This window comes from Ambystoma mexicanum, chromosome 13 (genome assembly GCF_040938575.1).
Source record: "Ambystoma mexicanum isolate Mex_15411 chromosome 13, UKY_AmexF1_1, whole genome shotgun sequence".
NCBI lineage: Eukaryota > Metazoa > Chordata > Amphibia > Caudata > Ambystomatidae > Ambystoma > Ambystoma mexicanum.
In genome coordinates this window covers 356,827,524-356,850,923 of record NC_090938.1, presented here as the reverse complement: position 1 = coordinate 356,850,923, position 23,400 = coordinate 356,827,524, and the positions used below count along the sequence as shown (strand labels likewise).

Here is a 23,400-nt window from a genome sequence, read left to right as displayed (position 1 = left end):
ACCCCATAAATAACTTGCAATGAGTATTCCATGTCTAAAAGGCAGAGGAGCTGTCATACAACATTAACTGACAATCAAGGAAACCTTGAGGTGAACCAAAAAATGTCCAGAACATTTATTGGTTCAATAATTCAGTTTTGAGGTGAATTAGTAGAAAGTTCCAAAGTTGCTCCAGGTGAGGCTTGAACTCACAACCTCGGCATTGCTCACTGCATGTACTGCTGTATAAGTACCGCGCGCTAACCGATTGCGCCACTGGAGCTGCTGTGTTTTGGTTTTCGACATGAAACTACACCCACAAACACACACACAAGTGTACAAAAGCACCCACAAGCTCTGGCATTGTCTTTTTAGCTGACACCAAATTATGGGTGCCTTGTAGTGCCCATATTGTGCCACTGGAGCTTACCTTTTAGCCTGATATACACTTTGCCACTGATGTTCAGCCAATGGTGCAGTCAAATGTCCCTTCTACATTTTTGTCATGCTGCAGGCAGTGCCACTGGAGCCAGCATGATGCTCTTCCTCATATTCAACACGTGTCAATTGAAACACCTCCCAATGTCATCTTGGCGATGCCTATAAACACCCCAGGACTTTGATGAATTTTTCTCAACAGCAAGTGAGGCAGTTTTCCTGCAAACGGCTGGATGTACCTCAACAAGGAACGCATTGTGGTTCTATTTTGAAGATGTTTGTGTTATTACCTGTAAAGACTTGAATGCCTAACATAATCCCTGTAGACGAGGTGGCCGAGTGGTTAAGGCGATGGACTGCTAATCTGCTGTACACGCGTGGTTTCGAATCCCACCTTTGTCGATTTTAACTTTTGAAATCTTTTTTAAACATCTGCATTGCTCTAAGCACCATTGCCATTGGCTTTCAAAGAACATACAGACAAAAGTGAAAATATGCATGTTAGTTGATTAAGAAGGACACAAACAAGGTTGTCGTGTTACTGGCAGGAATGCAATCTGCTGTGCTTGACTACCCTTTGAGCCAGAATCCGGATAGAAATTTAAAAAAGCAAAGGTAATATCCATATTGTCTCTCTGCTGCCATGTACATGTTTTTTTCAACTTTCACGCATCACATCTCCTCATTAGTCACCCTAAAATTGCACGGAATACGCACAAATTAGCTGCTCCTCAAAAAATCGGCCAGAAAAAAACAGGTCAAATCACAATCATATACATACATTCTCACACACCCTTCAAATATGTCTACCCAGTAAACATCATGTTGTGTGCTCGTTGTGTTGCTGTTATGCGTCATAACCTGAGGGGCTCTGTAGCTCAGTGGCAGAGCACTGGTCTTGTAAACCAGGGGTCGTGAGTTCGATCCTCATCAGGGCCTCCAAATGGTAATTTTCTTGAACATTGTTGAATAGGAACTGATATTGCACATTGTACCTGTGCAACCTTTTACCAATGGATTCGGGCCTATAACAAAGCCACAAGCGCAAGGTGTCTGAATAGTCTGTGGGGAAGGTCGGCTTTCTGGACCTAATTTCTTCAAGAAAAAGACCTTGATAATCTTGTGATGACAGATGCAGATGATCACGGTGAAGCCCTTACTCTATTGAACAGTACAGCGGTTCTGGGTTGCACGCCTTTCTCTATTTTCAGGGACGTTGATGTGGCAAAATTTAATTGGAAAAGGGTTATTGCCATCACTCACTATTTAAATTCAATGACATCACAGGAAGCAGCAGCATCTGAACTTTGATCTTGGCTGGAAACGTTGAATGATGCCAAACACTGGGAAACTGGAGCTTGCGTTATGCTGGTTTTACTACTAATGGTGTGCCATAGGGAAGCTCAAGCACCTTCCTCTGGATTAGTGTTGTGAACCCTCCAGGAGCTCTTGTTATATTTTTCTGAACTTCAACTTGATGTGTTTATCTATCAATGGCCGGGTAAGGAAGAACGAGTCAACGATCTTGTTTCTACTATGACAAACATGATCTATTTTTCACTGACTTTGCACCACCATTGTTTTATCTCTTCTTTAAGCATGGGACTCGAGCACCGTTCCCAAACAGACGTGGTGGCCGAGTGGTTAAGGCGATGGACTGCTAATCCATTGTGCTCTGCACGCGTGGGTTCGAATCCCACCTTCGTCGTATTTTTTCTTTATAGTCTGCATTTAAACATAGACCAAAGTCTTTCAACCTCCCTGTGAAAGACAGGAATGAGTACAGATATGGAAATAGAGATGTAAAAATAAGTTCATTGGTGCAGGCGGAGAATGAAATTAGTCAAAGACTTTCCTCGTAGGTTTCCATTCTTTACTATTATAGGAGCCAAAATCAGCGCAGTTAGTAAATTCCCAAGCTTACATCCCAAATTCTTTTTTCTTTTAGTTGTCTGCCTTTTACATGTTCCTTTTGCCATCATTCTGACCTGCTATCTAAACTCATGAACCTGTTCAGCATCCTACTCAATACATACATACCCGTAAAAGTACATACTCAAACGCATACCGACAATGTATCACCAACATAAGCACACACGCTTTCGCAAATCAGATGTATGATGACGTACTGAACACATGCAGAGATATACAGCCATTTTTACACAACCAGAAATTCATATACCTGGAGATCTACCTAGGTAAAACCTATGGTTTCTTTGCACTTTCTGTTGTTGGCTGTGAGCAAGCAGCAGGTCGCCTTGTAGCTCAGTGGCAGAGCACTGGTCTCGTAAACCAGGGGTCATGAGTTCAAACCTCATCAGGGCCTCGGGCGGATTATTTTCAAAAAGCACGGGGAAGAGAAGCCAGAGTTGCACCATCTACAGAGAACCTTTTATGACGGGATGCATCCTCATAATTGAAGTCTTCCACAGAAGGAGTGAAATAGAGTTCGAGAGGAAGGCCTAATCTTTTCAGGCAAAGACTGACAAAAACCTTGCAATGTCGCATGTAGCTGCTTTGGTGAAAAGACTGTTCAAGTTCACAATGCAACGGAGGGGTGTTCCCCATCTCCATACAATCATCTCTTTGATAATGTAAACGTGCCAGGCGTGTTGAAAGACAAAGACAGACACAACCGCACATACCAGTTGAAGAAAGACAGCCAGCAAACACATTTGTATAGAGGTAAGCAAGCCTCAATTAGAGATGTGAGTCCCTCCGTTTCTGCGGGAGTCCACAAGTTTAATAAAAAATGAACACATATCTTTCATGTTCTAATGATTACCAATCTTTCTGATTAGCTCTGCATAGCTCCAATGGCTATGTGTGTGTGTGTGTGTGTATGTGCCCGTGTGTGTAGGGGAAGGGGTCGGTAGATGTGTTCACGCAGAGCAAGTTGCATACATCGCCAACAGCCATTCTCTCCTGCTCCTGTGCATCCAGTTCGGAAGCGAACCCACCCAATTGTTCTATATGTCTGCTACCCTGACCGCATTCACACATCATTGGCTATTAGTAGGCAGCTTGTGGGCGCTGTCAATGGGATATAAGCACCATTCGCCATGTCTGCAATAGCTAGACCAGATTCTGAGGTATGATGAGCAGGGGTCCAGGCACTTCGCCTGACGAACGCCGGGCTTAGTCCTGCCGGGCCTAGCCCTGAGGGGCCTAACTGGGCATGGCCCTGTGTAAGGTAGGGTGAGCAGGGGACCACTTGCAACTAACCTTCGGCACCAATCAGGCATGGAGAGGTCTGTGCAAATGCCCAGCCCTTTAGCAATCTCGATCTGCAAAACCTTCAACTCCTAATTCTCATGGCTCCCAGAAGCCCTAGCCCATATGCAAATGAGGCGAGTTCCTATCAGCATCCTTGTTCTGCTTGATTTTATCAAAGTGACTGCCTGATTAGTGAAAGGGTATTTATTCTCAGAGGTTTGCTTCAAAGGCGATAATGCAGTAAATAGACAACATTATTCTTTGTAAGTTGATATTGTCTCCTGGATCCTACTCCATTAACCCTTTTTCTACCTTTACAAATGTCTTCCGTAAGTGGTGCTCAGCAGAAAATGGAGTATAATAACAGTTGACATTTTTTATTTTCTGTTCTATTTTCAAAAACCCTCTGTAGCTGTATTTAAAGCGCAAACACCCCATAAATAACTTGCAATGAGTATTCCATGTCTAAAAGGCAGAGGAGCTGTCATACAACATTAACTGACAATCAAGGAAACCTTGAGGTGAACCAAAAAATGTCCAGAACATTTATTGGTTCAATAATTCAGTTTTGAGGTGAATTAGTAGAAAGTTCCAAAGTTGCTCCAGGTGAGGCTTGAACTCACAACCTCGGCATTGCTCACTGCATGTACTGCTGTATAAGTACCGCGCGCTAACCGATTGCGCCACTGGAGCTGCTGTGTTTTGGTTTTCGACATGAAACTACACCCACAAACACACACACAAGTGTACAAAAGCACCCACAAGCTCTGGCATTGTCTTTTTAGCTGACACCAAATTATGGGTGCCTTGTAGTGCCCATATTGTGCCACTGGAGCTTACCTTTTAGCCTGATATACACTTTGCCACTGATGTTCAGCCAATGGTGCAGTCAAATGTCCCTTCTACATTTTTGTCATGCTGCAGGCAGTGCCACTGGAGCCAGCATGATGCTCTTCCTCATATTCAACACGTGTCAATTGAAACACCTCCCAATGTCATCTTGGCGATGCCTATAAACACCCCAGGACTTTGATGAATTTTTCTCAACAGCAAGTGAGGCAGTTTTCCTGCAAACGGCTGGATGTACCTCAACAAGGAACGCATTGTGGTTCTATTTTGAAGATGTTTGTGTTATTACCTGTAAAGACTTGAATGCCTAACATAATCCCTGTAGACGAGGTGGCCGAGTGGTTAAGGCGATGGACTGCTAATCTGCTGTACACGCGTGGTTTCGAATCCCACCTTTGTCGATTTTAACTTTTGAAATCTTTTTTAAACATCTGCATTGCTCTAAGCACCATTGCCATTGGCTTTCAAAGAACATACAGACAAAAGTGAAAATATGCATGTTAGTTGATTAAGAAGGACACAAACAAGGTTGTCGTGTTACTGGCAGGAATGCAATCTGCTGTGCTTGACTACCCTTTGAGCCAGAATCCGGATAGAAATTTAAAAAAGCAAAGGTAATATCCATATTGTCTCTCTGCTGCCATGTACATGTTTTTTTCAACTTTCACGCATCACATCTCCTCATTAGTCACCCTAAAATTGCACGGAATACGCACAAATTAGCTGCTCCTCAAAAAATCGGCCAGAAAAAAACAGGTCAAATCACAATCATATACATACATTCTCACACACCCTTCAAATATGTCTACCCAGTAAACATCATGTTGTGTGCTCGTTGTGTTGCTGTTATGCGTCATAACCTGAGGGGCTCTGTAGCTCAGTGGCAGAGCACTGGTCTTGTAAACCAGGGGTCGTGAGTTCGATCCTCATCAGGGCCTCCAAATGGTAATTTTCTTGAACATTGTTGAATAGGAACTGATATTGCACATTGTACCTGTGCAACCTTTTACCAATGGATTCGGGCCTATAACAAAGCCACAAGCGCAAGGTGTCTGAATAGTCTGTGGGGAAGGTCGGCTTTCTGGACCTAATTTCTTCAAGAAAAAGACCTTGATAATCTTGTGATGACAGATGCAGATGATCACGGTGAAGCCCTTACTCTATTGAACAGTACAGCGGTTCTGGGTTGCACGCCTTTCTCTATTTTCAGGGACGTTGATGTGGCAAAATTTAATTGGAAAAGGGTTATTGCCATCACTCACTATTTAAATTCAATGACATCACAGGAAGCAGCAGCATCTGAACTTTGATCTTGGCTGGAAACGTTGAATGATGCCAAACACTGGGAAACTGGAGCTTGCGTTATGCTGGTTTTACTACTAATGGTGTGCCATAGGGAAGCTCAAGCACCTTCCTCTGGATTAGTGTTGTGAACCCTCCAGGAGCTCTTGTTATATTTTTCTGAACTTCAACTTGATGTGTTTATCTATCAATGGCCGGGTAAGGAAGAACGAGTCAACGATCTTGTTTCTACTATGACAAACATGATCTATTTTTCACTGACTTTGCACCACCATTGTTTTATCTCTTCTTTAAGCATGGGACTCGAGCACCGTTCCCAAACAGACGTGGTGGCCGAGTGGTTAAGGCGATGGACTGCTAATCCATTGTGCTCTGCACGCGTGGGTTCGAATCCCACCTTCGTCGTATTTTTTCTTTATAGTCTGCATTTAAACATAGACCAAAGTCTTTCAACCTCCCTGTGAAAGACAGGAATGAGTACAGATATGGAAATAGAGATGTAAAAATAAGTTCATTGGTGCAGGCGGAGAATGAAATTAGTCAAAGACTTTCCTCGTAGGTTTCCATTCTTTACTATTATAGGAGCCAAAATCAGCGCAGTTAGTAAATTCCCAAGCTTACATCCCAAATTCTTTTTTCTTTTAGTTGTCTGCCTTTTACATGTTCCTTTTGCCATCATTCTGACCTGCTATCTAAACTCATGAACCTGTTCAGCATCCTACTCAATACATACATACCCGTAAAAGTACATACTCAAACGCATACCGACAATGTATCACCAACATAAGCACACACGCTTTCGCAAATCAGATGTATGATGACGTACTGAACACATGCAGAGATATACAGCCATTTTTACACAACCAGAAATTCATATACCTGGAGATCTACCTAGGTAAAACCTATGGTTTCTTTGCACTTTCTGTTGTTGGCTGTGAGCAAGCAGCAGGTCGCCTTGTAGCTCAGTGGCAGAGCACTGGTCTCGTAAACCAGGGGTCATGAGTTCAAACCTCATCAGGGCCTCGGGCGGATTATTTTCAAAAAGCACGGGGAAGAGAAGCCAGAGTTGCACCATCTACAGAGAACCTTTTATGACGGGATGCATCCTCATAATTGAAGTCTTCCACAGAAGGAGTGAAATAGAGTTCGAGAGGAAGGCCTAATCTTTTCAGGCAAAGACTGACAAAAACCTTGCAATGTCGCATGTAGCTGCTTTGGTGAAAAGACTGTTCAAGTTCACAATGCAACGGAGGGGTGTTCCCCATCTCCATACAATCATCTCTTTGATAATGTAAACGTGCCAGGCGTGTTGAAAGACAAAGACAGACACAACCGCACATACCAGTTGAAGAAAGACAGCCAGCAAACACATTTGTATAGAGGTAAGCAAGCCTCAATTAGAGATGTGAGTCCCTCCGTTTCTGCGGGAGTCCACAAGTTTAATAAAAAATGAACACATATCTTTCATGTTCTAATGATTACCAATCTTTCTGGTTAGCTCTGCATAGCTCCAATGGCTATGTGTGTGTGTGTATGTGCCCGTGTGTGTAGGGGAAGGGGTCGGTAGATGTGTTCACGCAGAGCAAGTTGCATACATCGCCAACAGCCATTCTCTCCTGCTCCTGTGCATCCAGTTCGGAAGCGAACCCACCCAATTGTTCTATATGTCTGCTACCCTGACCGCATTCACACATCATTGGCTATTAGTATGCAGCTTGTGGGCGCTGTCAATGGGATATAAGCACCATTCCCCATGTCTGCAATAGCTAGACCAGATTCTGAGGTATGATGAGCAGGGGTCCAGGCACTTCGCCTGACGAACGCCGGGCTTAGCCCTGCCGGGCCTAGCCCTGAGGGGCCTAACTGGGCATGGCCCTGTGTAAGGTAGGGTGAGCAGGGGACCACTTGCAACTAACCTTCGGCACCAATCAGGCATGGAGAGGTCTGTGCAAATGCCCAGCCCTTTAGCAATCTCGATCTGCAAAACCTTCAACTCCTAATTCTCATGGCTCCCAGAAGCCCTAGCCCATATGCAAATGAGGCGAGTTCCTATCAGCATCCTTGTTCTGCTTGATTTTATCAAAGTGACTGCCTGATTAGTGAAAGGGTATTTATTCTCAGAGGTTTGCTTCAAAGGCGATAATGCAGTAAATAGACAACATTATTCTTTGTAAGTTGATATTGTCTCCTGGATCCTACTCCAGTAACCCTTTTTCTACCTTTACAAATGTCTTCCGTAAGTGGTGCTCAACAGAAAATGGAGTATAATAACAGTTGACATTTTTTATTTTCTGTTCTATTTTCAAAAACCCTCCGTAGCTGTATTTAAAGCGCAAACACCCCATAAATAACTTGCAATGAGTATTCCATGTCTAAAAGGCAGAGGAGCTGTCATACAACATTAACTGACAATCAAGGAAACCTTGAGGTGAACCAAAAAATGTCCAGAACATTTATTGGTTCAATAATTCAGTTTTGAGGTGAATTAGTAAAAAGTTCCAAAGTTGCTCCAGGTGAGGCTTGAACTCACAACCTCGGCATTGCTCACCGCATGTACTGCTGTATAAGTACCGCGCGCTAACCGATTGCGCCACTGGAGCTGCTGTGTTTTGGTTTTCGACATGAAACTACACCCACAAACACACACACAAGTGTACAAAAGCACCCACAAGCTCTGGCATTGTCTTTTTAGCTGACACCAAATTATGGGTGCCTTGTAGTGCCCATATTGTGCCACTGGAGCTTACCTTTTAGCCTGATATACACTTTGCCACTGATGTTCAGCCAATGGTGCAGTCAAATGTCCCTTCTACATTTTTGTCATGCTGCAGGCAGTGCCACTGGAGCCAGCATGATGCTCTTCCTCATATTCAACACGTGTCAATTGAAACACCTCCCAATGTCATCTTGGCGATGCCTATAAACACCCCAGGACTTTGATGAATTTTTCTCAACAGCAAGTGAGGCAGTTTTCCTGCAAACGGCTGGATGTACCTCAACAAGGAACGCATTGTGGTTCTATTTTGAAGATGTTTGTGTTATTACCTGTAAAGACTTGAATGCCTAACATAATCCCTGTAGACGAGGTGGCCGAGTGGTTAAGGCGATGGACTGCTAATCTGCTGTACACGCGTGGTTTCGAATCCCACCTTTGTCGATTTTAACTTTTGAAATCTTTTTTAAACATCTGCATTGCTCTAAGCACCATTGCCATTGGCTTTCAAAGAACATACAGACAAAAGTGAAAATATGCATGTTAGTTGATTAAGAAGGACACAAACAAGGTTGTCGTGTTACTGGCAGGAATGCAATCTGCTGTGCTTGACTACCCTTTGAGCCAGAATCCGGATAGAAATTTAAAAAAGCAAAGGTAATATCCATATTGTCTCTCTGCTGCCATGAACATGTTTTTTTCAACTTTCACGCATCACATCTCCTCATTAGTCACCCTAAAATTGCACGGAATACGCACAAATTAGCTGCTCCTCAAAAAATCGGCCAGAAAAAAACAGGTCAAATCACAATCATATACATACATTCTCACACACCCTTCAAATATGTCTACCCAGTAAACATCATGTTGTGTGCTCGTTGTGTTGCTGTTATGCGTCATAACCTGAGGGGCTCTGTAGCTCAGTGGCAGAGCACTGGTCTTGTAAACCAGGGGTCGTGAGTTCGATCCTCATCAGGGCCTCCAAATGGTAATTTTCTTGAACATTGTTGAATAGGAACTGATATTGCACATTGTACCTGCGCAACCTTTTACCAATGGATTCGGGCCTATAACAAAGCCACAAGCGCAAGGTGTCTGAATAGTCTGTGGGGAAGGTCGGCTTTCTGGACCTAATTTCTTCAAGAAAAAGACCTTGATAATCTTGTGATGACAGATGCAGATGATCACGGTGAAGCCCTTACTCTATTGAACAGTACAGCGGTTCTGGGTTGCACGCCTTTCTCTATTTTCAGGGACGTTGATGTGGCAAAATTTAATTGGAAAAGGGTTATTGCCATCACTCACTATTTAAATTCAATGACATCACAGGAAGCAGCAGCATCTGAACTTTGATCTTGGCTGGAAACGTTGAATGATGCCAAACACTGGGAAACTGGAGCTTGCGTTATGCTGGTTTTACTACTAATGGTGTGCCATAGGGAAGCTCAAGCACCTTCCTCTGGATTAGTGTTGTGAACCCTCCAGGAGCTCTTGTTATATTTTTCTGAACTTCAACTTGATGTGTTTATCTATCAATGGCCGGGTAAGGAAGAACGAGTCAACGATCTTGTTTCTACTATGACAAACATGATCTATTTTTCACTGACTTTGCACCACCATTGTTTTATCTCTTCTTTAAGCATGGGACTCGAGCACCGTTCCCAAACAGACGAGGTGGCCGAGTGGTTAAGGCGATGGACTGCTAATCCATTGTGCTCTGCACGCGTGGGTTCGAATCCCACCTTCGTCGTATTTTTTCTTTATAGTCTGCATTTAAACATAGACCAAAGTCTTTCAACCTCCCTGTGAAAGACAGGAATGAGTACAGATATGGAAATAGAGATGTAAAAATAAGTTCATTGGTGCAGGCGGAGAATGAAATTAGTCAAAGACTTTCCTCGTAGGTTTCCATTCTTTACTATTATAGGAGCCAAAATCAGCGCAGTTAGTAAATTCCCAAGCTTACATCCCAAATTCTTTTTTCTTTTAGTTGTCTGCCTTTTACATGTTCCTTTTGCCATCATTCTGACCTGCTATCTAAACTCATGAACCTGTTCAGCATCCTACTCAATACATACATACCCGTAAAAGTACATACTCAAACGCATACCGACAATGTATCACCAACATAAGCACACACGCTTTCGCAAATCAGATGTATGATGACGTACTGAACACATGCAGAGATATACAGCCATTTTTACACAACCAGAAATTCATATACCTGGAGATCTACCTAGGTAAAACCCATGGTTTCTTTGCACTTTCTGTTGTTGGCTGTGAGCAAGCAGCAGGTCGCCTTGTAGCTCAGTGGCAGAGCACTGGTCTCGTAAACCAGGGGTCATGAGTTCAAACCTCATCAGGGCCTCGGGCGGATTATTTTCAAAAAGCACGGGGAAGAGAAGCCAGAGTTGCACCATCTACAGAGAACCTTTTATGACGGGATGCATCCTCATAATTGAAGTCTTCCACAGAAGGAGTGAAATAGAGTTCGAGAGGAAGGCCTAATCTTTTCAGGCAAAGACTGACAAAAACCTTGCAATGTCGCATGTAGCTGCTTTGGTGAAAAGACTGTTCAAGTTCACAATGCAACGGAGGGGTGTTCCCCATCTCCATACAATCATCTCTTTGATAATGTAAACGTGCCAGGCGTGTTGAAAGACAAAGACAGACACAACCGCACATACCAGTTGAAGAAAGACAGCCAGCAAACACATTTGTATAGAGGTAAGCAAGCCTCAATTAGAGATGTGAGTCCCTCCGTTTCTGCGGGAGTCCACAAGTTTAATAAAAAATGAACACATATCTTTCATGTTCTAATGATTACCAATCTTTCTGGTTAGCTCTGCATAGCTCCAATGGCTATGTGTGTGTGTGTGTGTGTATGTGCCCGTGTGTGTAGGGGAAGGGGTCGGTAGATGTGTTCACGCAGAGCAAGTTGCATACATCGCCAACAGCCATTCTCTCCTGCTCCTGTGCATCCAGTTCGGAAGCGAACCCACCCAATTGTTCTATATGTCTGCTACCCTGACCGCATTCACACATCATTGGCTATTAGTATGCAGCTTGTGGGCGCTGTCAATGGGATATAAGCACCATTCCCCATGTCTGCAATAGCTAGACCAGATTCTGAGGTATGATGAGCAGGGGTCCAGGCACTTCGCCTGACGAACGCCGGGCTTAGCCCTGCCGGGCCTAGCCCTGAGGGGCCTAACTGGGCATGGCCCTGTGTAAGGTAGGGTGAGCAGGGGACCACTTGCAACTAACCTTCGGCACCAATCAGGCATGGAGAGGTCTGTGCAAATGCCCAGCCCTTTAGCAATCTCGATCTGCAAAACCTTCAACTCCTAATTCTCATGGCTCCCAGAAGCCCTAGCCCATATGCAAATGAGGCGAGTTCCTATCAGCATCCTTGTTCTGCTTGATTTTATCAAAGTGACTGCCTGATTAGTGAAAGGGTATTTATTCTCAGAGGTTTGCTTCAAAGGGGATAATGCAGTAAATAGACAACATTATTCTTTGTAAGTTGATATTGTCTCCTGGATCCTACTCCAGTAACCCTTTTTCTACCTTTACAAATGTCTTCCGTAAGTGGTGCTCAGCAGAAAATGGAGTATAATAACAGTTGACATTTTTTATTTTCTGTTCTATTTTCAAAAACCCTCCGTAGCTGTATTTAAAGCGCAAACACCCCATAAATAACTTGCAATGAGTATTCCATGTCTAAAAGGCAGAGGAGCTGTCATACAACATTAACTGACAATCAAGGAAACCTTGAGGTGAACCAAAAAATGTCCAGAACATTTATTGGTTCAATAATTCAGTTTTGAGGTGAATTAGTAAAAAGTTCCAAAGTTGCTCCAGGTGAGGCTTGAACTCACAACCTCGGCATTGCTCACTTCATGTACTGCTGTATAAGTACCGCGCGCTAACCGATTGCGCCACTGGAGCTGCTGTGTTTTGGTTTTCGACATGAAACTACACCCACAAACACACACACAAGTGTACAAAAGCACCCACAAGCTCTGGCATTGTCTTTTTAGCTGACACCAAATTATGGGTGCCTTGTAGTGCCCATATTGTGCCACTGGAGCTTACCTTTTAGCCTGATATACACTTTGCCACTGATGTTCAGCCAATGGTGCAGTCAAATGTCCCTTCTACATTTTTGTCATGCTGCAGGCAGTGCCACTGGAGCCAGCATGATGCTCTTCCTCATATTCAACACGTGTCAATTGAAACACCTCCCAATGTCATCTTGGCGATGCCTATAAACACCCCAGGACTTTGATGAATTTTTCTCAACAGCAAGTGAGGCAGTTTTCCTGCAAACGGCTGGATGTACCTCAACAAGGAACGCATTGTGGTTCTATTTTGAAGATGTTTGTGTTATTACCTGTAAAGACTTGAATGCCTAACATAATCCCTGTAGACGAGGTGGCCGAGTGGTTAAGGCGATGGACTGCTAATCTGCTGTAAACGCGTGGTTTCGAATCCCACCTTTGTCGATTTTAACTTTTGAAATCTTTTTTAAACATCTGCATTGCTCTAAGCACCATTGCCATTGGCTTTCAAAGAACATACAGACAAAAGTGAAAATATGCATGTTAGTTGATTAAGAAGGACACAAACAAGGTTGTCGTGTTACTGGCAGGAATGCAATCTGCTGTGCTTGACTACCCTTTGAGCCAGAATCCGGATAGAAATTTAAAAAAGCAAAGGTAATATCCATATTGTCTCTCTGCTGCCATGTACATGTTTTTTTCAACTTTCACGCATCACATCTCCTCATTAGTCACCCTAAAATTGCACGGAATACGCACAAATTAGCTGCTCCTCAAAAAATCGGCCAGAAAAAAACAGGTCAAATCACAATCATATACATACATTCTCACACACCCTTCAAATATGTCTACCCAGTAAACATCATGTTGTGTGCTCGTTGTGTTGCTGTTATGCGTCATAACCTGAGGGGCTCTGTAGCTCAGTGGCAGAGCACTGGTCTTGTAAACCAGGGGTCGTGAGTTCGATCCTCATCAGGGCCTCCAAATGGTAATTTTCTTGAACATTGTTGAATAGGAACTGATATTGCACATTGTACCTGTGCAACCTTTTACCAATGGATTCGGGCCTATAACAAAGCCACAAGCGCAAGGTGTCTGAATAGTCTGTGGGGAAGGTCGGCTTTCTGGACCTAATTTCTTCAAGAAAAAGACCTTGATAATCTTGTGATGACAGATGCAGATGATCACGGTGAAGCCCTTACTCTATTGAACAGTACAGCGGTTCTGGGTTGCACGCCTTTCTCTATTTTATGTGATAAAAATGGAGCAGTTTCTACATCAAGGACACTAGATGGCTCAGGCTCTGTTAATACAAGGCAGAAGGACCATATGAAGGGTTAATTGAGTCGATCTGATTCAATGGACTAAGTGACAGGTCATTGGGCCAATCACGGAGTGGCTTTGGTGAAAAGGAAGCTGTATGACAACGATTGTTTTTTTCTTTTTTTTGTTGTTGTTGCCAGGAGACAGAGGAGGAGGATTTGAAGGGCGACGGTTTGAACTGGGCTTATTAAGTTATATGAGAAGCTGAAAAGAGTTGTGCCGTTGCACAGAGTTAACTGCAAGTTGTGGATATTAATAGCCTAGGCGATCGTTTGAAATCGCTATTTCGTTACTTCATCATACGTGCGAGAGAGGTGGAGGAGAAGGGGAGTACGCACAAGAAAAACCGAAGAGCTGATCGCCCGTAAGAGTGGCCGCGCTACGCAGAGCAGCTGACAAATCATCAAGAAAGCCGAGGAGAGGAGTTTCCGTCATCGGAAACTGCCGAGTGGAACAGCTGATCCATCCCGAGAAGTGCCGGAAGAAGGTGACGAGATCAACGAGGGCCGCGGAGTCGAGCAGCTGGTACCTCGACGGGAGAGCCAAGGGGAGGAGTGTCGATCCACGAAGGCCGTGCTGAGACCAAGAGGGAGAAGAGAGAAAACCGAGGGAGAAAGAGGTGAATCCGAGCGGAGTCACACCGGAGCAAACAGCTATATCCGGTAAGAGAGAGAGAGCAGAGGGATATTAAAATGCTCCGAGTCGTAATGAGGGGGGAGCCGAAAGCTCGTATTGAATAGCCAAGAAGCTATATAGAGGAACACTGGGGAGACCTTCCGACCAGAGGATACGAAAGTATATGTTGGGGAGTTAATGAAAATATCGGGACAGATTGAGGGATATATGAGGATATGGGCTGTACTCTCTGTAAGACTTTAAGCAAGATGAAGGCATGAAAGGCTAAAGACTATATTTTCTCACCCGCCGCTCAAGACAGACACTCCTACTTCAAGTAAAGAGAAAGAGCAATTACCAAGTCTATGAGATTCATTGAAAAGGAGTTGAAAAGGAACATGTGATAGGGAAAAGGCCCAAACAATTCTATAATCCTCAAAGAAGGGGAGAAACGAAGATGACCAAAGACTTACCTGATCTATATTGACCCGCTGATTTGGAAGACCTCTGTTCTCTCAAGGAGACAATCTCCGGAGCCCACCTGTATCCTTTTGTTTATGTTGTGGATTTATAAGAATAAAAGTTATCTTGGGAACAAGTTAATAGTCAGTCTACGTCTAACGGTGTTTCTTACATCTATTGTACACAAACATCACAATTTGGTGTCAGAAGTGGGATAGGTAGTCGAACACCATGGAGGAACTCATTAAAACGTTAAGTGAGGGGCAACAATTACTTCAACAGGCGCTACAGTTACAGAACCAACAAGCCCAAGCCGATAGGCAAGCATTTCAACAGGCCATACAACTACAACAAGCTCAATTAATGGAGGCGACCACCGTACGACGACATTCCCAGGTTCCAGCATCAGTCTTACAAAAGTATGCCGTGGGGGAGGACCCCGCTCACTTCTTTGTTAACTTCGAGAGAGTGGCTAGGAACGCTCAATGGCCAAATGATAGTTGGTGCCACTACATAGCACCCCTTATGACAGGTGAGATGCAGAGTGCTTACCAAGCAGCGAATCCAACTGGCGAAACACCTTATACCGATATGAAACGAGTAGTACTGGAACGCTTGGGACATGATGAGGAAGCATATAGGATAAAATTTAGAGAGATTAAGCTACAAGCCGAAGAGACACCGAGGCAGCTGTTTTATAGAGTTAAAGAGTTAGGAGAGAAATGGTTGCAGTCTAACTCCAGTACTGCTCATGAGATGTCAGAAAAAATCGTGATGGAACAGTTTGTGGAAGCCCTACCCTTACCCATGCAACGTTGGGTCCGCCAACATCACCGTCCCAGCCTGGTTGAGGCAGTTAACATCGCTTCAGCCTATCAAAAGGCTGGCCAGGGCAGGACCATGTCGTATGCGGTAAACAGCAAGCCAACCTCAACACCCAGTTGGAATAACCCTTCTCTCAGAGCCGCCAATGCTACAAGATGGCCGAACTCGATGTTACGCAAGCCGGAGTGGGAGGCTCCTAGAGGGAGACCAACGAGTGAGAGTCCTGTAGGCATCAGACCTCCTCCTATGGTACCAAAAGGCATACAATGCTTTGACTGTGGGGAGTGGGGTCACTTGGCAAGATTGTGTCCCAAAAGAGCTAAAGCTGAACCTATGGACGTGGGAAACATGGAGGTACCCAGAGAAGGAGAATATCAAGAAGTAACAGCAACCCCAAAATCATCATATTCGTATATCTGCGAAGCCGAAGTTGATGGGAAGCCTACAAGGGCCATGGTGGATACCGGCAGTTTACAAACAGTAGTAAGTACAGAACTGGTGGGGAATACGGGGGACCCGAATACACTAATTCCCATTCGTTGTGTCCATGGTGATGTCAAACCTTACCCTACCAGAGAGATTAGTGTAAAAGTGGCCGGAGAACAGATGGAGGTAAGGGCCGCCCTCATGCCAGTATTACCAGAGCCTCTGCTGATTGGGTCCGATGTTCCTAATTTTTCACGGATCATAAGAAAGATAGAAGAGAGTTGGTTAGGAAATGCCCCTTTCGCCCATGAGGCAATTGCAGAGCCACCTACAAAAGAAAGGAAAGTGAAATCTGAGTTAAGAAAGTTAAAGAAAACTTGGGCCGAGAAAAATGTTTGCCCAATTGCTGTTGACTGGAAAATTGATGAAGCGGGAGATACTTTCAGAATGGCACAAGAAATAGATCCGCTATTAGGAAATGCTAGGGCTGCAGTTCACTCAGTGGTATCGGGAAATGGCCCCACTTTTGTTCAAGAAAAAGGATTATACTATCGAATTAGTAAGGATGCCACTGGAGCAGTTCTGAAACAGTTATTAGTCCCCAAGAAATATTATCAAACCGTGTTGGAAGTGGCCCATCTGCAACTTGGTGAAGGTCATTTAGGGACGGAGAAGACCACACAGAAGATCCTTGCTAGGTTTTATTGGCCAGGGCTATATGCTCAAGTGGCTCGTTTTTGCCAAGCCTGTCCCGAGTGTCAGAAGAAAAATAAGGCCAATGTGAGAAAAGCCCCATTGCAGCCGATGCCAATCGTGTTGGAACCTTTTCAACGGATTGGCTTAGATATTGTGGGCCCCTTGGAACCATCATCCAGAGGTCATAAATACATTTTGGTGATTGTCGACTATGCTACAAGGTATCCAGAGGCTTTCCCACTTAGGTCTACTAGTACCCAAAGTATATGTGATGCCTTGATACCATTTATCAGCCGAGTGGGGATCCCGAAGGAGATGGTTACAGACCAAGGATCCAACTTTATGTCATCAGTGATGGAACAAGTGTGTAAGATCCTACAAATGAAGCATTTAAAAACCGCTGTATATCATCCTCAAACTGACGGCCTTGTAGAGAGGTACAATCAAACCATAAAACAAATGTTACGGAAAACAGGAGAACCGGGAGGAAAGAATTGGGACAGGTTGTTACCATGGATACTTCTTACCTTAAGGAATACCCCACAGTCATCAACCGGGTTTTCACCCTTCGAACTTCTGTTTGGAAGATCGGTAAGAACGCTACTCGATGTTTTGAGAGAAAACTGGGAAGAGGAGCCGAGTCAAGAAATCTCCCTCACTGAATATGCACACCAACTTAAAGAGAGGGTAGAAAAGTTACAGACCATTGCCAAAGAAAACCTGTTACAAGCACAAACCAAACAGGAATATTATTATAATCGCAACACTCAACTGAGATCATTTAACAAAGGAGATAAAGTGTTGGTCTTACTCCCAACAACCGAGAACAAAATGCTAGCCGCCTGGAGAGGTCCGTATGAGATTGAAGAGGTCCTAGGTCCACTGACTTACAAGGTGAGACAAAATGACAGGAGATTTCCAACACAGACCTATCATGTGAATCTACTGAAGAAATGGGTAGAACCCATAGCGACGGTGGCAGTGATCAATACAAAGGAGGTATCCTTCGAGCCTTTTCCTCAGTTAAAAGAAGATCTAGGACTAGAGGCGTTAAACGTAAATCAAGACCTATCTGAGTTACAGAAGAAAGAACTTCTGGAGTTGGTAACGAGGTTTGCCAATACGTTTTCCTCTTTACCGGGGAGAACGAACCTGGTGTGCCATCGGATTGTAACTCAACCAGGAGAAGTAGTAAGGATTAGACCCTATAGAATTCCAGAGACAAAACTCCAATCTATCAACAAGGAGATTAAAGAAATGCTGGAAATTGGCGTAATAGAACCTTCTCATAGCGACTGGTCATCACCCGTAGTAATGGTACCGAAGACTGATGGTACTGTTCGTTTTTGCATGGACTTTAGGAAATTGAATGAGATTTCCAAGTTCGACGCCTATCCTATGCCACGGATAGAAGATTTACTAGACAAACTAGGTAAAGCTAAATTTCTAACAACTATAGATTTGACAAAAGGATACTGGCAAATACCGTTACTCCCGGAGGACAAAGAAAAAACGGCTTTTGCTACGCCAGCGGGATTGTTCCAATTTACAGTCTTACCTTTTGGGTTACATGGGGCACCCGCAACATTTCAAAGGCTCATGAATTCAATCCTTAGAGGACATGAAGGATATGTAGGAGCATATCTTGATGATATTATTGTCTTCAGTCAGACTTGGAAAGAGCATTTAACCCATTTGGAAAAGGTACTCCGTCTATTACAAGAATCTGGCTTACGCATAAATCCAAAGAAAACTTTCATGGCTAATTTCTATACTAGATATTTAGGATATTTTGTAGGACAAGGGATGATTAAACCACAAGAAGACAAGTTGAAAGCCATAAAAGACTTACAATTCCCTACAAACCTACGACAAGTACGAGCCTTTCTTGGTTTTATTGGGTACTATAGAAGGTTCATCCCCCATTTTTCAACAATAGCAACACCTCTGACAGATCTGTTAAAAAACTCGTCCAGCACGAAAAAGGGCTGGTATACAACAGAGACAATGAATGCATTCAATAACTTGAAGAATGCTTTATCGGAAAAAGCTGTTTTAAAATGTCCAGATTTCTCAGCGCCGTTCTTCCTACACACAGATGCCTCGGGAACGGGCCTTGGAGCGGTGTTATTCCAAGGGCAAGAGGAATCAGAAAGACCAGTACTTTTCATAAGCACAAAACTCTTACCGCATGAACTACACTATGCTACGATTGAAAAGGAATGTCTTGCAGTGAAATGGGCCATAGAGACATTACGATACTACTTATTAGGGAGAGAATTTACCCTGGTGACAGATCATGCACCTCTTATATGGTTGGCCCGTAACAAAGATACTAATCCCCGAGTACTTAGATGGTTTTTATCACTACAACCTTTTACGTTCAAAACAGTTCATCGACCAGGGAAATTAATGACCCAAGCAGATTTCCTATCCCGGAATAATTCCCTTACCGAGCGTAAGGGACTAGAGGGGAGGGTATGTGATAAAAATGGAGCAGTTTCTACATCAAGGACACTAGATGGCTCAGGCTCTGTTAATACAAGGCAGAAGGACCATATGAAGGGTTAATTGAGTCGATCTGATTCAATGGACTAAGTGACAGGTCATTGGGCCAATCACGGAGTGGCTTTGGTGAAAAGGAAGCTGTATGACAACGATTGTTTTTTCTTTTTTTTGTTGTTGTTGCCAGGAGACAGAGGAGGAGGATTTGAAGGGCGACGGTTTGAACTGGGCTTATTAAGTTATATGAGAAGCTGAAAAGAGTTGTGCCGTTGCACAGAGTTAACTGCAAGTTGTGGATATTAATAGCCTAGGCGATCGTTTGAAATCGCTATTTCGTTACTTCATCATACGTGCGAGAGAGGTGGAGGAGAAGGGGAGTACGCACAAGAAAAACCGAAGAGCTGATCGCCCGTAAGAGTGGCCGCGCTACGCCGAGCAGCTGACAAATCATCAAGAAAGCCGAGGAGAGGAGTTTCCGTCATCGGAAACTGCCGAGTGGAACAGCTGATCCATCCCGAGAAGTGCCGGAAGAAGGTGACGAGATCAACGAGGGCCGCGGAGTCGAGCAGCTGGTACCTCGACGGGAGAGCCAAGGGGAGGAGTGTCGATCCACGAAGGCCGTGCTGAGACCAAGAGGGAGAAGAGAGAAAACCGAGGGAGAAAGAGGTGAATCCGAGCGGAGTCACACCGGAGCAAACAGCTATATCCGGTAAGAGAGAGAGAGCAGAGGGATATTAAAATGCTCCGAGCCGTAATGAGGGGGGAGCCGAAAGCTCGTATTGAATAGCCAAGAAGCTATATAGAGGAACACTGGGGAGACCTTCCGACCAGAGGATACGAAAGTATATGTTGGGGAGTTAATGAAAATATCGGGACAGATTGAGGGATATATGAGGATATGGGCTGTACTCTCTGTAAGACTTTAAGCAAGATGAAGGCATGAAAGGCTAAAGACTATATTTTCTCACCCGCAGCTCAAGACAGACACTCCTACTTCAAGTAAAGAGAAAGAGCAATTACCAAGTCTATGAGATTCATTGAAAAGGAGTTGAAAAGGAACATGTGATAGGGAAAAGGCCCAAACAATTCTATAATCCTCAAAGAAGGGGAGAAACGAAGATGACCAAAGACTTACCTGATCTATATTGACCCGCTGATTTGGAAGACCTCTGTTCTCTCAAGGAGACAATCTCCGGAGCCCACCTGTATCCTTTTGTTTATGTTGTGGATTTATAAGAATAAAAGTTATCTTGGGAACAAGTTAATAGTCAGTCTACGTCTAACGGTGTTTCTTACATCTATTGTACACAAACATCACATATGCGTCATAACCTGAGGGGCTCTGTAGCTCAGTGGCAGAGCACTGGTCTTGTAAACCAGGGGTCGTGAGTTCGATCCTCATCAGGGCCTCCAAATGGTAATTTTCTTGAACATTGTTGAATAGGAACTGATATTGCACATTGTACCTGTGCAACCTTTTACCAATGGATTCGGGCCTATAACAAAGCCACAAGCGCAAGGTGTCTGAATAGTCTGTGGGGAAGGTCGGCTTTCTGGACCTAATTTCTTCAAGAAAAAGACCTTGATAATCTTGTGATGACAGATGCAGATGATCACGGTGAAGCCCTTACTCTATTGAACAGTACAGCGGTTCTGGGTTGCACGCCTTTCTCTATTTTCAGGGACGTTGATGTGGCAAAATTTAATTGGAAAAGGGTTATTGCCATCACTCACTATTTAAATTCAATGACATCACAGGAAGCAGCAGCATCTGAACTTTGATCTTGGCTGGAAACGTTGAATGATGCCAAACACTGGGAAACTGGAGCTTGCGTTATGCTGGTTTTACTACTAATGGTGTGCCATACGGAAGCTCAAGCACCTTCCTCTGGATTAGTGTTGTGAACCCTCCAGGAGCTCTTGTTATATTTTTCTGAACTTCAACTTGATGTGTTTATCTATCAATGGCCGGGTAAGGAAGAACGAGTCAACGATCTTGTTTCTACTATGACAAACATGATCTATTTTTCACTGACTTTGCACCACCATTGTTTTATCTCTTCTTTAAGCATGGGACTCGAGCACTGTTCCCAAACAGACGAGGTGGCCGAGTGGTTAAGGCGATGGACTGCTAATCCATGGACTGCTAATCCATTGTGCTCTGCACGCGTGGGTTCGAATCCTACCTTCGTCGTATTTTTTCTTTATAGTCTGCATTTAAACATAGACCAAAGTCTTTCAACCTCCCTGTGAAAGACAGGAATGAGTACAGATATGGAAATAGAGATGTAAAAATAAGTTCATTGGTGCAGGCGGAGAATGAAATTAGTCAAAGACTTTCCTCGTAGGTTTCCATTCTTTACTATTATAGGAGCCAAAATCAGCGCAGTTAGTAAATTCCCAAGCTTACATCCCAAATTCTTTTTTCTTTTAGTTGTCTGCCTTTTACATGTTCCTTTTGCCATCATTCTGACCTGCTATCTAAACTCATGAACCTGTTCAGCATCCTACTCAATACATACATACCCGTAAAAGTACATACTCAAACGCATACCGACAATGTATCACCAACATAAGCACACACGCTTTCGCAAATCAGATGTATGATGACGTACTGAACACATGCAGAGATATACAGCCATTTTTACACAACCAGAAATTCATATACCTGGAGATCTACCTAGGTAAAACCCATGGTTTCTTTGCACTTTCTGTTGTTGGCTGTGAGCAAGCAGCAGGTCTCCTTGTAGCTCAGTGGCAGAGCACTGGTCTCGTAAACCAGGGGTCATGAGTTCAAACCTCATCAGGGCCTCGGGCGGATTATTTTCAAAAAGCACGGGGAAGAGAAGCCAGAGTTGCACCATCTACAGAGAACCTTTTATGACGGGATGCATCCTCATAATTGAAGTCTTCCACAGAAGGAGTGAAATAGAGTTCGAGAGGAAGGCCTAATCTTTTCAGGCAAAGACTGACAAAAACCTTGCAATGTCGCATGTAGCTGCTTTGGTGAAAAGACTGTTCAAGTTCACAATGCAACAGAGGGGTCTTCCCCATCTCCATACAATCATCTCTTTGATAATGTAAACGTGCCAGGCGTGTTGAAAGACAAAGACAGACACAACCGCACATACCAGTTGAAGAAAGACAGCCAGCAAACACATTTGTATAGAGGTAAGCAAGCCTCAATTAGAGATGTGAGTCCCTCCGTTTCTGCGGGAGTCCACAAGTTTAATAAAAAATGAACACATATCTTTCATGTTCTAATGATTACCAATCTTTCTGGTTAGCTCTGCATAGCTCCAATGGCTATGTGTGTGTGTGTGTGTGTATGTGCCCGTGTGTGTAGGGGAAGGGGTCGGTAGATGTGTTCACGCAGAGCAAGTTGCATACATCGCCAACAGCCATTCTCTCCTGCTCCTGTGCATCCAGTTCGGAAGCGAACCCACCCAATTGTTCTATATGTCTGCTACCCTGACCGCATTCACACATCATTGGCTATTAGTATGCAGCTTGTGGGCGCTGTCAATGGGATATAAGCACCATTCCCCATGTCTGCAATAGCTAGACCAGATTCTGAGGTATGATGAGCAGGGGTCCAGGCACTTCGCCTGACGAACGCCGGGCTTAGCCCTGCCGGGCCTAGCCCTGAGGGGCCTAACTGGGCATGGCCCTGTGTAAGGTAGGGTGAGCAGGGGACCACTTGCAACTAACCTTCGGCACCAATCAGGCATGGAGAGGTCTGTGCAAATGCCCAGCCCTTTAGCAATCTCGATCTGCAAAACCTTCAACTCCTAATTCTCATGGCTCCCAGAAGCCCTAGCCCATATGCAAATGAGGCGAGTTCCTATCAGCATCCTTGTTCTGCTTGATTTTATCAAAGTGACTGCCTGATTAGTGAAAGGGTATTTATTCTCAGAGGTTTGCTTCAAAGGCGATAATGCAGTAAATAGACAACATTATTCTTTGTAAGTTGATATTGTCTCCTGG

The 23,400-nt window shown here is 44.0% G+C and overlaps 17 non-coding genes across 17 annotated transcripts; 13 read left to right on the top strand and 4 right to left on the bottom strand.

The window, feature by feature from the left end:
* Nucleotides 1-167: 167 nt before the first annotated feature.
* Nucleotides 168-262, bottom strand: TRNAI-UAU (transfer RNA isoleucine (anticodon UAU)). The gene is made up of 2 exons: nt 225-262; nt 168-203 (listed from the first exon to the last, which is right to left on the bottom strand). It is a non-coding gene; the product is annotated as a tRNA-Ile (tRNA).
* Nucleotides 263-1,284: 1,022 nt separating this feature from the next.
* Nucleotides 1,285-1,356, top strand: TRNAT-UGU (transfer RNA threonine (anticodon UGU)). The gene has a single exon. It is a non-coding gene; the product is annotated as a tRNA-Thr (tRNA).
* Nucleotides 1,357-2,043: 687 nt separating this feature from the next.
* TRNAS-GCU (transfer RNA serine (anticodon GCU)) lies at nt 2,044-2,125 on the top strand. Its single transcript has one exon. It is a non-coding gene; the product is annotated as a tRNA-Ser (tRNA).
* Nucleotides 2,126-2,671: 546 nt separating this feature from the next.
* On the top strand, nt 2,672-2,743 carry TRNAT-CGU (transfer RNA threonine (anticodon CGU)). Its single transcript has one exon. It is a non-coding gene; the product is annotated as a tRNA-Thr (tRNA).
* Nucleotides 2,744-4,231: 1,488 nt separating this feature from the next.
* Nucleotides 4,232-4,326, bottom strand: TRNAI-UAU (transfer RNA isoleucine (anticodon UAU)). The gene is made up of 2 exons: nt 4,289-4,326; nt 4,232-4,267 (listed from the first exon to the last, which is right to left on the bottom strand). It is a non-coding gene; the product is annotated as a tRNA-Ile (tRNA).
* Nucleotides 4,327-5,348: 1,022 nt separating this feature from the next.
* TRNAT-UGU (transfer RNA threonine (anticodon UGU)) lies at nt 5,349-5,420 on the top strand. Its single transcript has one exon. It is a non-coding gene; the product is annotated as a tRNA-Thr (tRNA).
* Nucleotides 5,421-6,107: 687 nt separating this feature from the next.
* TRNAS-GCU (transfer RNA serine (anticodon GCU)) lies at nt 6,108-6,189 on the top strand. The gene has a single exon. It is a non-coding gene; the product is annotated as a tRNA-Ser (tRNA).
* Nucleotides 6,190-6,735: 546 nt separating this feature from the next.
* On the top strand, nt 6,736-6,807 carry TRNAT-CGU (transfer RNA threonine (anticodon CGU)). The gene has a single exon. It is a non-coding gene; the product is annotated as a tRNA-Thr (tRNA).
* A 1,482-nt stretch (nt 6,808-8,289) lies between these two features.
* TRNAI-UAU (transfer RNA isoleucine (anticodon UAU)) lies at nt 8,290-8,384 on the bottom strand. The gene is made up of 2 exons: nt 8,347-8,384; nt 8,290-8,325 (listed from the first exon to the last, which is right to left on the bottom strand). It is a non-coding gene; the product is annotated as a tRNA-Ile (tRNA).
* Nucleotides 8,385-9,406: 1,022 nt separating this feature from the next.
* Nucleotides 9,407-9,478, top strand: TRNAT-UGU (transfer RNA threonine (anticodon UGU)). Its single transcript has one exon. It is a non-coding gene; the product is annotated as a tRNA-Thr (tRNA).
* Nucleotides 9,479-10,165: 687 nt separating this feature from the next.
* TRNAS-GCU (transfer RNA serine (anticodon GCU)) lies at nt 10,166-10,247 on the top strand. The gene has a single exon. It is a non-coding gene; the product is annotated as a tRNA-Ser (tRNA).
* Nucleotides 10,248-10,793: 546 nt separating this feature from the next.
* TRNAT-CGU (transfer RNA threonine (anticodon CGU)) lies at nt 10,794-10,865 on the top strand. Its single transcript has one exon. It is a non-coding gene; the product is annotated as a tRNA-Thr (tRNA).
* A 1,488-nt stretch (nt 10,866-12,353) lies between these two features.
* Nucleotides 12,354-12,448, bottom strand: TRNAI-UAU (transfer RNA isoleucine (anticodon UAU)). The gene is made up of 2 exons: nt 12,411-12,448; nt 12,354-12,389 (listed from the first exon to the last, which is right to left on the bottom strand). It is a non-coding gene; the product is annotated as a tRNA-Ile (tRNA).
* A 1,022-nt stretch (nt 12,449-13,470) lies between these two features.
* Nucleotides 13,471-13,542, top strand: TRNAT-UGU (transfer RNA threonine (anticodon UGU)). Its single transcript has one exon. It is a non-coding gene; the product is annotated as a tRNA-Thr (tRNA).
* A 7,209-nt stretch (nt 13,543-20,751) lies between these two features.
* On the top strand, nt 20,752-20,823 carry TRNAT-UGU (transfer RNA threonine (anticodon UGU)). The gene has a single exon. It is a non-coding gene; the product is annotated as a tRNA-Thr (tRNA).
* A 687-nt stretch (nt 20,824-21,510) lies between these two features.
* TRNAS-GCU (transfer RNA serine (anticodon GCU)) lies at nt 21,511-21,607 on the top strand. The gene is given in 2 exon segments: nt 21,511-21,547; nt 21,563-21,607. It is a non-coding gene; the product is annotated as a tRNA-Ser (tRNA).
* Nucleotides 21,608-22,150: 543 nt separating this feature from the next.
* On the top strand, nt 22,151-22,225 carry TRNAT-CGU (transfer RNA threonine (anticodon CGU)). The gene has a single exon. It is a non-coding gene; the product is annotated as a tRNA-Thr (tRNA).
* Nucleotides 22,226-23,400: the final 1,175 nt, after the last annotated feature.